Consider the following 16,441-nt stretch of genomic DNA (forward strand, 5'->3'; position numbering starts at 1 on the left):
GAGGGGTATGGGGGAGGTGAGCCGTGTTGGTGCGAGGCCTGGGAAGGCAGGGGACACTCAACTTCACTTTTAGAAGTGGCACAACTTTTAAATGGACGCCCCGCGGAGTCATACACTCAGGTCACACTTAAAAGACAAGAGTTAGCTAAAAGCGTCGGGAAGAAAGTTTACTTGGCTGCATCCCATTTCTGCAGATTCCTTGCTTGTACTCGATAGAGTTGTGTCAAATCGGAATGAAATTTCTGGGGCGTGCGGCAAACAAGCTCAAATTGTTTCTTCCCAACTCAGACGCCCCTCCTCTGATTTGGGGAAGGGCCTCCAGCTCGGGGTGGGCGCCGGTTGGAACTAAGCTCGCTCTCGCCTTCGTCCCCCGGAGCCTCCCGGCACAGCACCCGCAGTTCACACCTTGGCAGGAAACTGACTACCCTCGCCCCCAGCCCCCAAGCCTGGCGGGGCAGTCCGCGCCACTCACCGCCACTCGGGACGCTGCGCCCACGTCCGGCCGAGCTGGTGGCGCTGGTGCGGGGTGCGCCCTCACTCCCGGGGTCCGCTCGGGTTCCTCCCCATGGATCGCCGCCTCGGGCCGGCAGAGCGGCTAGACTTGCGTCCGCCCAGGCGCTCAGTCGCCCACTGCCTGGCGCCCTTGGCTGACAGGCGCTGGAATCATTCTCTACGAAGGCAGCTACAAATTTATAGCGAGGGGCGTTGCTGCTTCGAGGGTTCCAGGGGCGAGGCTGTGTTTTGAATTCCCTCCTCCTCCTCCGCCCCGCCCGGGAGACCCTCTCGGCCCAACCCCCTTTCCTCTCCAGATGCTGACGGAAGCGGGATGATGCCACAGTCACCCCAGTGTCACTTATTAGATCTGAGAGTACCAGGCCCAGAACCCGGCATCGGGGGGAGGGAGTGGAGAGATGGAAGAGAGCTGCGGTTGCAGGAGCAGCTATTCACACCGAGATCATTCCTCTACTTTTTTTTTTTTTTTTTAAACTTGGGAAACTTCTAAGGACAAATTAGGGGACTTTCTTTTCCCTGGGAGTAACTCAAACTTTGACAATACCGTTGTGGATCATAGATCCATAGATTAATCTCAGGGTTGTTACAGAGTGAATGGGTGGACATTCATTTCCTCCTATCGGACATGCTATTGGAGTTACATTTTTTTTTAAATATAAAAATAGAAAAAGTTAAAAAACAAAGTATGACCAAATATTTAAGGAAGAATTAATATAAATTCTTTATAAATTCCTCCAAAAAAACAAAGGAGGAAGTATCACTTTCCAACTCACACTATGAAGCCGGTATCACCCTTATTCCAAAACCAGATGAGACGTCAGGAGAAAAGAAAACTACAAATCTTCCGTATGAGTGTAGATAAAAATCCTCAGCAAAATATTAACAAATCAAATCCAGTAACATATTAAAAGGATAATACAATATGACCAAGTGAGATTTATCCAAGTAATGCAAGATTAGTTTACCAAAAATCAATTGATGTAATACACCATATTCATAAAGGACAGAAACCACAGGATCCTCTTAATAAATCAGAAAAGGATTTGACAAAATCGGACACTTTTTCATGATAAAATCATTCAGCAAACTAGGAATAGAAAGGAACTTCTTCAAACTGTAAAGTCTATCTATGAAAACTCACTAACATCATACTTAATGTTGAAAGATAACGTTTTTGCATCTAAGATCAGGAAAAAGACAAAGTTATTTGCTTTCCACACATCTATCAAACATTGTACTAGAGGTTCTAGCTGGGGCAATTGGGCAAGAAAAAGAAATGAAAGGCATCCAGATTAGAAAGGAAGTGAAACTATTTTTATGTGCAGATGACATGATCTTGTATTTAGAAAATCCTGAGAAATCAATAAAAAGCTATTAGCGCTAATAAATGAGTTCAGAAAGTCTTCATGATACAAGAACAGTATACAAAATCAGTTGTATTTCTATACATCAGCAATGAGCAATCCAAAAATGAAATAAAGAAAACACTGCATTTACCATAGATCAAAAATATTAAAATATTTGGGAATAAATTTAACAAAAGGGTGCAAAACTTGTACTCTGACAACAGAAAGCATTGTTGAAAGAAATTAAACAAGACCTAAACGAACGGAATGACATTCCATGTTCATGGATTGGAAGATTTAGTATTGTTAAAATAGCAATAATCTCCAAGTAATATACAGAGCAAACACAATCCATATCAAAATCCCAACAAGCTGTTGTTGGAGAAATTAACAAGGTGATCCTAAAATTCATGCGGAAGTGCAAGGGACCCAGAATAGCCAAAACAATCTTGAAAAAGAGCAAAGTTGGAGGACTTGCCTCATAGTATCACAGATATTTGGAATCAATTATCGCAAGACTTTTTGTAGAAAAGCCAAAAGTAGGTGACAAATTCCAGAGTCTGTGAGTGATATTAGGAAATGCTCCTGTGCTTATTATTTAAGAATCAGGAGAGTTTTATATTTTTAAACCTATTTAGTGCTAGAAATCATTAACCATAGTCACATCTGTACTAAATTCCACCTTGATTTTAGAAATGATAGTATTTTTGAGGACAGGAAGTTTGTTACAAAGTCAGCTGTTTTGGGTGAAATTTCTCAAAAGGGTGGGGTTCACTCCCTGGGACGTTACATCATCAGACACAATCAGATGAGAAGGACAAGTTTCCAAGAAATTAATGGCATCATTATTATTGTGCTGAATCAGCTGAGTAATAGTATGGTTTAAACGCCCAACACTTAAGCTGAACCCAGCTTTGCTGCTTGTTAGCCTCATACACAAATTTACCCTCTGATATGGATTTTTTAATACATAGGGTAATAATGTTCTCTAAACTCTTGTCAGGATTAAGGGAAAGAGTATATATATATATAAAAGCTTCAGGTACTGTGCCTGGTACATAGTAAAGTCCTTAATAATTGGCAGTCATTTTTAGTGAGCAACTGGCAGTTTTCCATAATGGTCAGGGATGTATTGGCTTTTTGATGCTTTGAAAAAAGAGATAAACTTCTTGATATCTTTCTAAGGATTAAATTTGTCTCTGGTATTTAAAATTTGAAATTTTGATACAAATGAAGTCTTCTGATACAGTGGACCGAGGTGTAGGCTTTTTTTCTCTTTCCTCTCTGTATGCGTCATGTGAGGCAGAATCAGGGTGAGCCGTCACCATGAAGCTGGAAGTGGGAACACAGAAGGAAAGGCCAGTGGGCTGTTGAAACGCTAGGTGAGCAAAGGCGGAATGCAGAGCCTCACTGCTGCTGAGGCCAGGGCTTGGCTCATGTCGGATTCTAGATCATCTAAGAAAGACTCAACTCTGAATATCAGTCTGGAATAAAAATTCGACAGGACATGCAAAAGAAGTGCAGTGCCCAATAAATATGAAACAAATGTTTAGTCTTCAAAGTAGTAAAAATGAAATTTAAAGCAACAAGGTGCAATTTTTCACCTATAAAATCACCAGAGATTAAAGAAAAAAGATAACACTGGAATTCAGTTTTTGCAAGGTGGTAGGTAAGTTGGTACTCTCAGAAGCAGAAAAAAAAATATATTTGATACTGTAGGATTGTTGCATACCCTCATCAACCAGGAATTTATTCTAAGTAATAATCATGGATATATGCAAAGCTTTATGTACAAGGATGTTATTTACATTGTTAAGCATGATAGTACATAATTGGAAAAAATCTTAATGTCCCCTAAATAAAGGGTTAGTTATATAAATTATGGCACATCTAGAATAGAACTTAGCCATTGAAAGTAATGCAGAAGGATATTTAGTGATATGGAAAATATTCATGATATGTAAATTAGTGAAAATCAGCTTATTGAACAATATGTACACTATTATCCAAATTAACTAAAACATACACACACACATACACACACATGTATACACACACATTCACATGCATATGCGTAGAAAAAAATTAGATGTATATTCACCAAAATGTATACAGTGGTTTTTTCTGAATGAAGAATGTAGTGATTATGGATACTTTAAAATTATATTTTATTTTTATGTTTGTCTATATTATCCAAATTTTACATAACAATTAAATCACCATTAAAAAGTTAGCAGAATAAACAAGAAGGCAGGGAACTTAGCACAGGAACTGTTTGGAGATCAAGGAACATCAGGGGTCACCTTTTGTGGACAGTTTTTGCTGACACTAAACTTGAAGTCCCCATGGCTTCAACACTGTGAGTGCACCTATACCTGTACTGTTTTTGAATATATAAAGTAGCATGATTTTATGGGAAGATACTTAACTAGGAATTCAGAGACCTGGAGCCCATTTTCCATTATCTCTAGAGACATCAGTGGAGCTTGGCCAAGACAGCTGACATCTAGATCTTTCCTTAAAATAAGGGTTTTCCAATATCCTGTTTACTAGCTGTGTGAACTTGGGCAAGTTATTTAATCTCCTATCTTTTAACTTACTTATCAGCAGAATGTGGGTATGAATAACACTTAATTCAGTGTAGATGAGGGTTAAACAAATTAATTAATGTAAAGCAAATAGAACAGTGCCTGGTCTAGTTAGTACTCAATACATGTTATCTTTTTAAAAAAAAAAAATTAACCCTAATAATCCTACATATGTATGATGTCCAAATATTCAAATACAGTCACTATTCTAAGAAATGCTTTTAATAAGACAGGGATTTATCTTACTCAATATACTTTACCAAAATTGATATCCCTGCTTTAAATAGTTTTACAGGAATATAAGGGATGAATATGACAACCAAACAACAATTGTTGAGCATTCTTGACTGGGGCATGTACATCGCCTCATTAAGTGTAACTGAGTTTTACAATGCCATGTATTATAATGAGGGTCTATATCTCAGGTGATTTATTTCAGTTGTCCATATAGTATACTGCAGAAACTAATATGTAGAGTGAATAAACAGCTGCTTTACCCCTCTTATTTTCTGTTTTACAAACCTAACTGATTTAAAAAAAACAGTTCTAAACTTCATAGATCATTAATCAGACAGGATTTCTACTATTTCTTATCACCCCATTTATAAAGATGAAGAATGAATATTTGCAAGGTTCTGTAACTCACCAGAGCATAAGGATATTATTCAATAGATATTGTCCAATAAGCTGGTGAATGTGATAAAATTTGTAGAGGCTTGGAAGACTCTAAAAGAATAAAACATATTTATTCAAGTTATATTTTGCTTTAACTATGAGTTATATATTTTAAAATTATTTCAATGCTTATGAGGAAAGAGGAGAAAACTAGTAGGAATAAAGCTATTGTTAACGATAGAAATGAAGTCAGATGTAGTAAATGAAGAGGGATCAATTTCATATAGAATTAATTTCACTTTATAAAAAAAGCAAGGTTACTGTATTCACCAATAAAACGTTGATAGATAATAGGAAGGAATGAAACATTTTATTTACCACACAAATATAATTCCCAACTGGAAAGTTGTAATATGTGAGTGTTTCAAACCTGTGAACATCATTGTTAATAAATATTGAATAAATACATCATGCTCTATATAGGAACTGATATAATAAGAGTTGATCAATTTCATAAACATTTAACTTTAAGAGAAGGAAGTTTTATATGGTAAATGCTAAAAAATGGAGGTGCTGAGAAATAAAGTATCTGGGAAGAACAAGGTAGGTATTTAGGATGGCAAAGGGGGTATATTTTGACCCATATAAAGAACTCAGCGGACTTTCAGATTAAAAATTCTAGAAAAATGAGTGACATTTGCAAAATTGTGTTTGAATTTAACTGGCTGAGGAGAGATAAGGAGATGAAGGTGTCCCAGTTTTATTTAAATTCCCATTGTCTTCAGAATACAATCCAAATATTTTCCACCATATTTCTTATTTTGGTTCAGTTTTGGTGAGTGGTCCTTTCTTTACTGTCAAATAGTTCATTCACACAATCATGCTGGCAGTCCTTTACTCACTACAGAGGTCATGATAACAAGCTGTCTACTTTGGCTGACGCTTCTCTGGCACCCGGCCACCTTGAGAACACCCCTGCTGGCTGAGGGCAGACTCCTGCCCTGCTGATTGAGCTGCGTGATTCCTGGTCCAAGCGGAAGGCTCCTCCCTGATCAGTGAAAGGCATGTCTTTGACAGAGGGGAGATGTTTATAGCTGATCTGAGCTCCTTTGGTTAGAGACAGCTAATGTATAAAGCTTCTCCTGGTCCATTTAGAATCTTCAGGTTGACCCTGCAGTCCAAATACTTCCTTATACATAAGCAAATTATGTTTAAAAAAGTACAACTGGATACGCTCACACGCAGCCCCTTGATTGCTAACAGCTGTCATCTTGTCAGGATTTCATCTACACTAGTTGTCATGCTGGAGGCATTCACGAAGTAGTCCATATTTGGCTGGCTTGAAAACCACTTATTAGCAAGGTTTGATCAATTGTTTTTTGGGAGATGAAGTGTGAATATTGAAGTAATGCCACTGGTAATCCTATGCATCATTTGGAGTTCAGTGGTGGAGGCGTGGTTGAGTTGAAACGATCTTCTGAACAGCAAGGTTTTTAAATTAAGTGCTGTCTTTTCTAATATATCGGTCAAAAGTTAATTTTATACTAATCCTTATAGGGTTATTTTAATTGAAAACAGTTTTTCACATGGCTATTGGTATAATTTTAAATAGACAAATTCAGGTTTCTTTGGCTGACTGCTTGTAGTCACACTTTCTGTTTGGTTTGTATTTCACGATCTTTCTACATGAACTCATGCTGCCAGTTGCTCATTAAATTGTTCTTGCCTAAGTACTTCCTGATCAATTTTATTATTATTTGTTCTTTTCTTTCTCAGTATTGATGTTAACTGCTTGGTAATTTCCTGGATCTCCCCTTTGGCACATCTTAAAGATTAGAATAGTTATTATTATAATTGTTTTCTTGAATCTTTTGCAGCCCATCCATCATTTTCTATTTTCTGCATTGTTTATGACTTGAAGGTTTACAGGATGTAGATATATTATTCATATAAAGCAAATATCTTATTGTGAGGATAATATTCTCAAATATTTCTTAGCAAAGAGATTTATATTTCACTAAAATACACTTCGAACACACTAAAATAAGAAACAATTTAGAGGATAAAATAAGCATTAACAACGAAGTATGGCTTTGTTGGCAAATTGGCTTTTCCTGAATGAACAAAGCATAAAAGTCAAATTTTTAAAATTTATAACTCAAATATGCAAATAAAGTACTATTTTATTCATATTATTTATACATGAGCAACATATGTTGTCTCTTTAAATATTTTTTACTATTTAATTTTTTCAAATATTGCTTATTATTAGAGTGTAGATATAAGCCAGTTTTTGGCCTTGAGTCACAGAAGAGAGACAACTAACTAATCAAATCACCAATAATGACTACTGAATTAGGCATGGGGACATCAATAAGACACAACCCCTGAATGTAAGATGTCCATAATCCAATGAGGTAAGAGTAGCAGGATGTGTAATATTGTGTTTAAATAAGAGAGATATGCTCAGATAATAAAAAGAAGGACAGAATTAATTCTGAGAGCCACAAGTTGCCGAAAGTTCCCATCTCAGAGAAGGTATTTGAGCCTTGCCTTGAAAGTTAGGGTATTCTAAACAGAGGTCACGACACTATGACAGTGTGCCTTTTCCAATATTGTTATAAGAGACATGCAGTGGTACTTTGTTTAATTTTGATTTCTTTTGCTGGATTGGAATCCCCCAGCAAGCAGAGACCATGCTGATCTTATTCACTGCTGTGTCCATAGTCTGGCATAACACTTGGGACGTAGTATATGCTCAATGAATATTTGTAGAAGGAATGAATGGAGGTAAGGGCAAGACTGTGAAAAGCCAAGTTCAAGTGTTTGGATTCATCCTGTGAGTAATAAGAGCTACAGGCGTCATTGAGCAGGGATCCCATTTGTTATGTAAGAAGATGAAAAGTGATTCTGGTGGAAATGTACAGGATAAATCCAAATGGGACCAGACTGCAAGCTGATTTGAGTTAGAAGTTCCAGGCAAGAAATGAAGAAAGAGGACTTAAACTAAAGTGATGGATCTGTGAATGGTGGGACAAGCTTCTGAAATGCAGTGGAAAGGATTCATTGACTAGTAGGAAATGAAGGCTGAGAGAGAAATAGAAAGGAAAGGATGAGATTTCTGGATTGGGAGACTGGGTAGATGGCAGTGCTGTTAACTGAGGTCAGGAATACAAAAAGGGAACATATTTTCAGAGGAAGGATGAATTTAATTTTGGATGCACTCAGCTTGCTTTCTTGAAGGGCATCCAAGTAAAGCAAGAGCTGGGCTGGGATTTGTAGTTTTGGGAGTCATGAATATGGAGATGATGCCTGAGGCCATGGAAGGAAATGTGGTTTATGAGAAAGAGTGTGAAGAGAAAAGAGAGGCAAAAAATTAAGATGAATCTTGAGGAACACACATCTAAGTTATAGATAGAGGGGGAAGGAGTCAGCAGACAAGACAGTTCACACTGATTTGAACACAAACTGTGAGAGAGATGCTGTCTTAGGTATTCTGAGTATGTTGTCTTGTGTGATCTTCACAACAACTCTTGGGGGGCCTTATTGGAGAAGAAGGAGCTTTTCCAGGAAAGGCATCCTAAAACCTTGGCTGGAGGGAGTTTAAGTAGGTATGTGTGAAGTTTTTCTGTAAAGGGCCAGGTAGTAAATATTTTAGGCTTTTAGGGCTATACTGTCTCTGTGGTAACTACTCAGCTCTGCCTCTGAGGCCAAAAAGCAGCCATAGACAAGCAAATAGGTGTGGCTATGTTCTAACAAACCTTTATTTATGGACACTGACATTTGAATTTCATATAATTTTTGTGTGTCAAAAATATTCTTTTTTGACTTTTTTAACCATTTAAAAGTTGGAAAACTAATCTAAGCTCATGGGCTATATTAAAAACAGGAGTGGGCTGTGGTTTGCCATCCCTTGGTTTAAAGAAAAAGAGGGTGTTAAGTGTCAGATGTAGACATATGAGCCCTAAAAATATCACTGAATCTTGCAAAGAGGGGGTAGTTAATGACCCAGCAGAAATGGCTTTAGTAGGGTGGAGGGGCAAAAACCCTATTGTAATAGGTTGGGGAATAATTAGGAGGTTGATAGAGTAAGTATAGAGACTTTTTAGAAACAAATTTGGCAAGGAAGAAAAGATAGAATTAAGGTGATTTTTTAAGGGAAAGGCAATATCTAGAGAGGTTTTTTTTGTTTTGTTTCCTTATTTTAGGATTTAGGCACTTTGATCATTTTTTGAATGTAAAGGAGCCAGGTGAAAAAGAAGAGAGATTATTGGTTTAGGAGAGAAGAGATCATTGGCAGAATAACATCCTGTGGAAGACAGGAGGACATAGGGTTCTGTGCACAGGTGGAAGATTACCTTCGGTTGAAGTTGGACTGAGCCGTCATATCTGTTTCTGTGATCCCTGTTCTGAATGGTGTTTTTAAAACAGTTTCTATGAAGGCTAAGAGGAATTCTATTTGATCCTTAAAATAATCCTGTCTGACATATAAGTCTGGCGTTACATTCTACATTTTACAAATGAAGAACCCAAGGATCAAGAGGTAAATGTATCCAGAGACATCTAGCTAACAGATGGCTGATTAGAACCTAGACATGCTAATTCTTCCTCCAATTCTCTTTCCATTGTATTCTGCTTCCTTTCCTACTTCTAAGCGAATTTGCAACGTACAAGAGAGTTTAGTGTTGGTATTTTAAATAAGATTTGAATGAAACATTCATCTATTTGCCGGTATTTAGAGATCTTTTGATTTAAGGGCTTATGTTAAAATGGAGTCATATACCTGTGGTTTTCTATTCTGGAAGTCTGAAGTAAATGAATATTGATTTCTTTTAAAATTAGAGTTTTAGTTTTGGATTCTAGTTGTTAAGATCTTTTAGGAAACTTGAATTATAACTCATAGCTACATAACTGTAATTAGGTAATTCCTATATATATGCATAGGGACCTGCTCTGCTGACATCATTCGGAGGACAGTTATCTCGGCATGGCCATCCCTCAGTTCTTTCTAGCCATGAGACAGATAGCAGGCAAATGGATAATTCCTGAGGGTGAAAAAAATTTGCCAAAAACTTAGGGATGTTTGTAAATAGTTGAAAAATAATGGAGACAGTTTATTTAACCTATGCTGAAATAATTTTAATATTCACCACATTCTTTTTTCCATCCTTTTTTCCTCTACTTTCAAAATAATTGAGGAATGTGGTGGAGATATAATCTAAAAATAGTGAGGGAGCACAAGCAGGGATGTTTAAAAACTAAATTCTACCTGCAGTTTGAATTTTGCTAGGGCCTCCGTAGATCCACAGCATTTTGGATACACAATACACAATACTACCTCGCCTGACAAAGAAGTAACTGTTTCCTTTGGCTAGTCCCTCCCCCTCTTCCCCACCAATGGAACAATTCCTAAACCCTTCAACTCTATGAGTCCTTAATGTGTGCTAACCAGGAAGGGCAAGGAGGCTCCAGGGAAAGTCATTTAAAAGGAAAAATGAACAAGCATAAAAACAATTAATGCATGTGGAAACATTTTAGGTCATGAGAAAAATATGTTGGGAAAAGGAGTTTGACAGAGAAAGGAAGTCTTCCTATAGCTTCAGAACACATTTTCATTTAAAAATAGAAAAAAGTTAAAGAAAATTGGCCGAAAAGGATAATACTCAAACCCACTAAGCTTTAAATATTTCTCATTACTTAAGATAAGTGACATCTCCGACATGCTTGCATATGAAAGAAAAATAATGCCAAAGTATAATGGAACTTTTCTAAATTTCAAGTAATAGAAATCAAATATGTTATATTAAGATTGGATTATCCTTTGACTAAATTATTTCTCAGTTCTAATTAGGATTCTATTTTAAGTTATATTTGATTTCATTAGGCCTGTTCCCTCCTGCCCTAGACTTGCTTTCTTTCTACTTCGCTGGCTGCATCCCTGAGGACATCACTTTCTAATCACTAACCTTGACCCTTACCATGATAAATCCCTGAGTCCAAGGTCACCCAGAATCCAACTTTATATATATTTTTGGCACACTAATATTATTTTAATTATTACTTAATGATGTTTCCATACACTAATTTTTCTCTTTTGAGCTCAAATCCTGCAGTTATATTTTCTATGCTGTATTTCCTGCTAAAGGCAGACGCTTGACACATGTTCTGGGACAAATTGTCTTCATCAATAGAGAAACACCTAAGATGTCTTTTCCAAAGAGGTTTCAGAATCAAAAAGTTTTGGATTTTTCCTTCTAATTTATTATATTTGGTGAGTGCTATAATTAAAGATTAGGAACCAAAGGAAAATATTTCAAAGCTCAAAATTCCTGGAAAGGAATTATCTAATTACTAAGAAGCTCCTCATTGCAAAATTCAAAATTTTCAAGTAAAAGAAACTCAGGTAATAATTTTAAAAACATTTTTATTGTGAAATGTTATACAGAAGAATATACAGAATAAACATACACTGTGGCAAATCATTATAAAGCAAACATCCATGTAAACACCATCTGTTATGACTGAATTGTGTCCTCCCAAACTTCATATGTTGAAAGCCTAAACCCAATGTGATTGTATTTGGAGATAGGGCCTATAAGGAGGTGATAAAGGTTAAATGAGATCATGAGAGTGGACCTGAATCTTATTGGACTGGTATCCTTATGAGAAAAGGAAGAGACACAAGAGAACTCTCTCCTATTCCACAAGCACACAGAAGAAAGGTCATATGAGGACACATTGAGAAGCCAGCCCTCTAAAAACCAGGAAGCAAGGCCTCAATCAATGATGGCACCTTGATCTTGTACTTCCAGCCTCCAGAACTGTGAGAAAATAGATGTCTGTTGTTTAAGCCACTGAGACTGTGGTATTTTGTTATAGCAGCCCTAGTCAACTAATATACCATCCAAAGCAAAAAATAGAACATGGCCAGAATGTCAGAAGGCCCCATGTGTCTCTTTTCTATCATATTCCTTTTAGAGGTCACCACTATGCTGACCTTTATGGTAGTCATTTCCTTGTTTATCTTTATACCTTTTCCACATATGAATGTATTTCTAAACAATATAGATGTTAAGCTTCATATAGATAGACCCATACTGTTAATGTATTTGTCTCTATCTTGCTACTTTTGCTCAACATGTTGGTAAGAAGTTTCCGTGTTGCTATGCATAGCTCTAGTCTGTTCATTTTCATTATGATAGAGTATTTCATTGTAGGAATATACCTACCACGTGAATTCTATTGTGGGTAGACATTTGGGTTGACATTTTGGCTATCATGGGTATTGTTGGAATGAACATCCTTGTACATGGCTCCACTTACATACACATTTCTCAAGGGTATATACCTGGAGTAGAATAACTACGTTACAGACTCTGTTCAAATAATAATTTTCAAGTATAAATTATTTTAGAAATGTAACTTCGTGCTTCTATTCTTCACTCCAAAAGACAGGATCATGCCTCGTTGCAGAGAAAAAGTCCCAGTAGTAGGAGCATAAGCTTTCAATTGGCCATCTTGTGATAGCTTTGAAACAACCACTCTCTTAGGAAATAAATTTAAGTTTTTTTTTCTTTTCATGCTGTTTTCACTTGGTGAACCCAAAGAGTATCCTATTTACTTTTCCAAATCCTATCTTAAATCTAAAGGGCACTTAGCTATTCTGGTATGTTGATTAATCTGCACCCCTGTACTTCCTAAACCCATTCCCTCTCCTTCTCTATCCTGCTCTATTCCTTGGTGGATTGACTCCTACTGAGGGCTTTACCTGGTCTTCTTGCTGGTTTAAGGTTGGGTTTGAACTATAGGAGACTGGGTTTGGATTCTGGTTTGGGCATCTTGTTGGGTTTGGCTAACAGAAAGCAAAGGCAAGAGATCTGAGGGGTGAAAGGTTGGGATATTTCTTCCTGGCTCCTTCCCAGCTTTGACATTGAGTCTCTAGCAGTATTTCCACTCCTTCTTGCATCTAGTTCCTTCTGGGAGGCTCATTCTTCTTGGCTCCTGTTTTCGCTGAGTTCCAGGACCACCATTTCCTCCCCCGGTCTTCTTAGTCCTAGGGTTGGTAATGGCCTCTCACTATTGCTTGTGTCTGAACACCTTACTTTACTGTATTTGGTTCCCTAGCCCTACCCAGCCTTCTATAAGGCTTTTGAAAGTCTTTACTGATCCTCCCGGGGTGAATTCTGTTTCATACTGGGACCCTGTCTGATACCTGAATTTTGAATTTCTATTAAGTAGAAATTGCAAGTGTCTCTTCAGGTACAGCGTCTGTTCAAATTTTCTGAATATTTGTCACATTTTATTCAGGTTTAAGAAGAAAAGTATTGCTAAAAATGAAAACCACAATCCAAATACAAAAAGAGATACCAGAGACTGACTAGTGTAATTGAATAACAGGTGGTATGCCTCAAAGTGAATTGAAATATCCAGCATGTGAACTAACCCAGGATCACAAATTGGAGCCCATATGCCTTGTCTTCAAGTTGGTGATTAGTCAAATTATTCCTGGTTTTCTAAATCTCTAATACTCAAGGATTTCTAATTTACCCCACTTTTATAAGTATGTTTAAGAGGCTCTTCTTTAAGATCAACTAAGCTATTCTCCTGCATTATATCTGACTTCCTTTTGTTCTGGTCTCTGCAGAGAGAACATCATACAAGTGTGGTAACAAGGCTGGATCTTTGAAAGAATAGGGAATTTCAACATTTCAACTGGCTACAGGTTATACCTCCATTTTCCAACACCGAATCTTAGAAGAAGAAAATAGGCACAACCTTTCCAGAATTCCTGCTCTATTGAGCTCAGTACAGTGCATAATCCTAGCTTAGCTTTTATAGGCATTGTGGCTACTGCTGTCTCTAAGGTTGGCACAGATTCCTGATCTGCACTGAGCAAACACCTATGTTTGGTAACCTATTTTTGGCTTGGGTATTTTGATTTTATCAAACTCCAGCCTTAATGACTAAAGGAGTTATTTTAAAGAAAAGTTATAGTTTAATTTGAACATAATATAAAAAGTCTTTCTCTAGCACCATTTATGTTATTTCTGAATGTAAAAGCATGGACTGTTTAAGCACAAATACCCAAACACCCAAAGGCTCCACACCTACAGAGGGAAGAAAAATAAAAAATATCAATCTACCTGTTCAATTGGCCCCAGATATGCTATGGTACTCTTGGATAGGTAGAAGTGGTGAAGATTTTATTTGTTGAAATGTTTTAGTTAGCTACTTTTGAATACATAAACTTTAGTTTGTATCTAAAATAATATAAGAAATCTTGGTCTTGGTATTTTATTTCTAAGGAAAAGGAGGGTATAAAATTGCCAGTGATATTCCTATAGCTCAGAACAATGCCTGACACAATGTAGATGCTCAATAAAGATCATATGTTGTTGTTGAGAAAGCCAAATGTCATCCATTTACTGAAGAGATCCATTCTGATTCCTCATACCTGCCACATATTTATTATCTTATAAGCCTCATTTGATAGTCTAACACTTCTATTGCTTATAGCTTTAGTGTTTTGCATGCAGTATGAAACAGATTGTAGAGATGAACTCCTATGGAATATGCTGTGTTTGAGGCTAATTCCCAACCACGAAGATGCTGTTTATATTGCTTAATAGACTCTGAAATCAGTATGAGACTAACGTACAGTTAATAATTTTACAACTGTCCCCTCCTAACATAAAACATAAGGCTTTTAAATAAAGAGAACAAGTTTAAATATAATTTGCATCAACACATTACAGTAACATTTGTACCTAGGGAAAAGAAAAAGAGTGTAATGGGCTTTACCTGCAATGCAGGTAGACGCTCAGCATTGCTTTGACACTGCAGTGTCTTTATAGTTTTCAAAATTAATTATTTTTCCTTTTCTATTAACTTTTAATTACTTAAGGTTCTTAAATAAGTGAAATTTCTGAGGATTTGGAATGAATCTGTTGTTTTGTGTGCACACACACATATATACATATTATGCATATGTGTGTGTGTGTGTGTGTGTGTGTGTATGTACTTTTTAAAAGTTACATTGTTACTGATTCTGGCTTCTGACCCTTGGCTATACTTTAATTGAGTGTGGTCAAGACTTGGAAAAATACAAGATGAAACCAATTCATATCATGGAAAAAAAAACAGTGCTAAGGTAGGATGCCAAAGTGGAAATAGAGTATAAATAACATTAACAATAGAAGGAGCAGGTTTAGCAGTACCCAATCAATTAATTAAAGTTCTTGGGTGCTTTAGAACTGTGTAACAAGAAAGTATGCATGTAAAAACATTTATCACAGTCTGGGACATAGAGAGATCTCAGTGCATTATTAGCAACATCCATCTCCCGTCTCTTAGTGGGATAACATCCCATCTATGTGATATGTTGTAATTCACCCATACATTCTTTAAAGCTTCCCTGTTGAATGAAATTTGTATAGATTTCTCTCTTTCCCTACTACAGACTCAGAAAAACACATAGGAAGTGTCCTCCTGTAAAGACATACTGATTTATCAAATTTTTAGAGCTGTAGAGAGCTATAAAGAACTCAGAGTGCCCTGTCCTTGTATAGATGAGGAAGTTGAAGCCTAGAGCACGGAAGCAACTCATTTAAATTCACTTGTTACTAATAAAACTAGGACCAAAAGTCAAATTTCCTAACTCCCTCTCCAGTGCTCTATTATTTAGTACACATCAAATGATGAATTAAATTTAAAAGAATTATGATAGATCAGGAAAAAAAACACTATTCTTAGGAGTTTTAGCTCCCCAATTGATACTCCTATGCATTATTAGACTACAAATGTCTTTCAGACACACACAAAAATGAGCACTAAATGTAACAAATAAATTCTAGATATTTTAAAGGAAACAGTGTGATTTGATGAGAAAATAAGAATTTTTACTATTGCCATGCATTTCACAGGTTGATAATATTAAACCATTTTATAGAAAGTAGAGTAGAGAAGAAAGAATACAGAATGGGAGAAGACTTGAGTTCTTGTCCTGGATTTATCATATCTCAGCCATTTGACTTTGGAAAGATGAACTTTTCTGAGTTTCAGCAGTTTCGGCTTGAAAATGGATATATTTTCTCTTGGTTTTGGTGAGACGATCATGTGATAGCATTTTGTAAACTGCAAAGCATTACATAATGCAAGGTGTTATCATTACATGGTAGAACATAGTATCAACAGTTGAGAATGACTTGAACTACAGTGTCTGTTTCTGCCACTTATTGGGAAGTTACCTCTCCAGGCCCCACTTTCCTCATCTGTAGAAGAGATATAATAATAGCACTTACCTCAAAGATTTTGTGAAGATTAAATTGGTTAATTACATGAACCTACCATAGTACCAATATATTTTCGACACTATTGGTA

General features: G+C 36.6%; 1 protein-coding gene across 5 annotated transcripts in view; it reads right to left on the reverse strand.

The window, feature by feature from the left end:
• AGTR1 (angiotensin II receptor type 1) overlaps positions 1-11,300 on the reverse strand; it is a 55,887-nt gene extending 44,587 nt beyond the window's left edge. For 3 of the 5 annotated variants that reach the window (XM_082394444.1, XM_082394442.1, XM_082394443.1), the window contains exon 1: positions 473-11,299. The gene's annotated coding sequence lies outside the window, so the exon portion shown is untranslated. Of the gene's footprint in view, positions 1-472 lie in introns of all 5 variants that reach the window. The other 2 variants (XM_082394445.1, XM_082394441.1) reach the window with 2 other exon arrangements.
• Between the last annotated feature and the right edge of the window lie 5,141 nt (positions 11,301-16,441).

The sequence above is a fragment of the Balaenoptera borealis genome (genome assembly GCF_965194805.1).
Source record: "Balaenoptera borealis genome assembly, chromosome: 5".
NCBI classification, from domain to species: domain Eukaryota; kingdom Metazoa; phylum Chordata; class Mammalia; order Artiodactyla; family Balaenopteridae; genus Balaenoptera; species Balaenoptera borealis.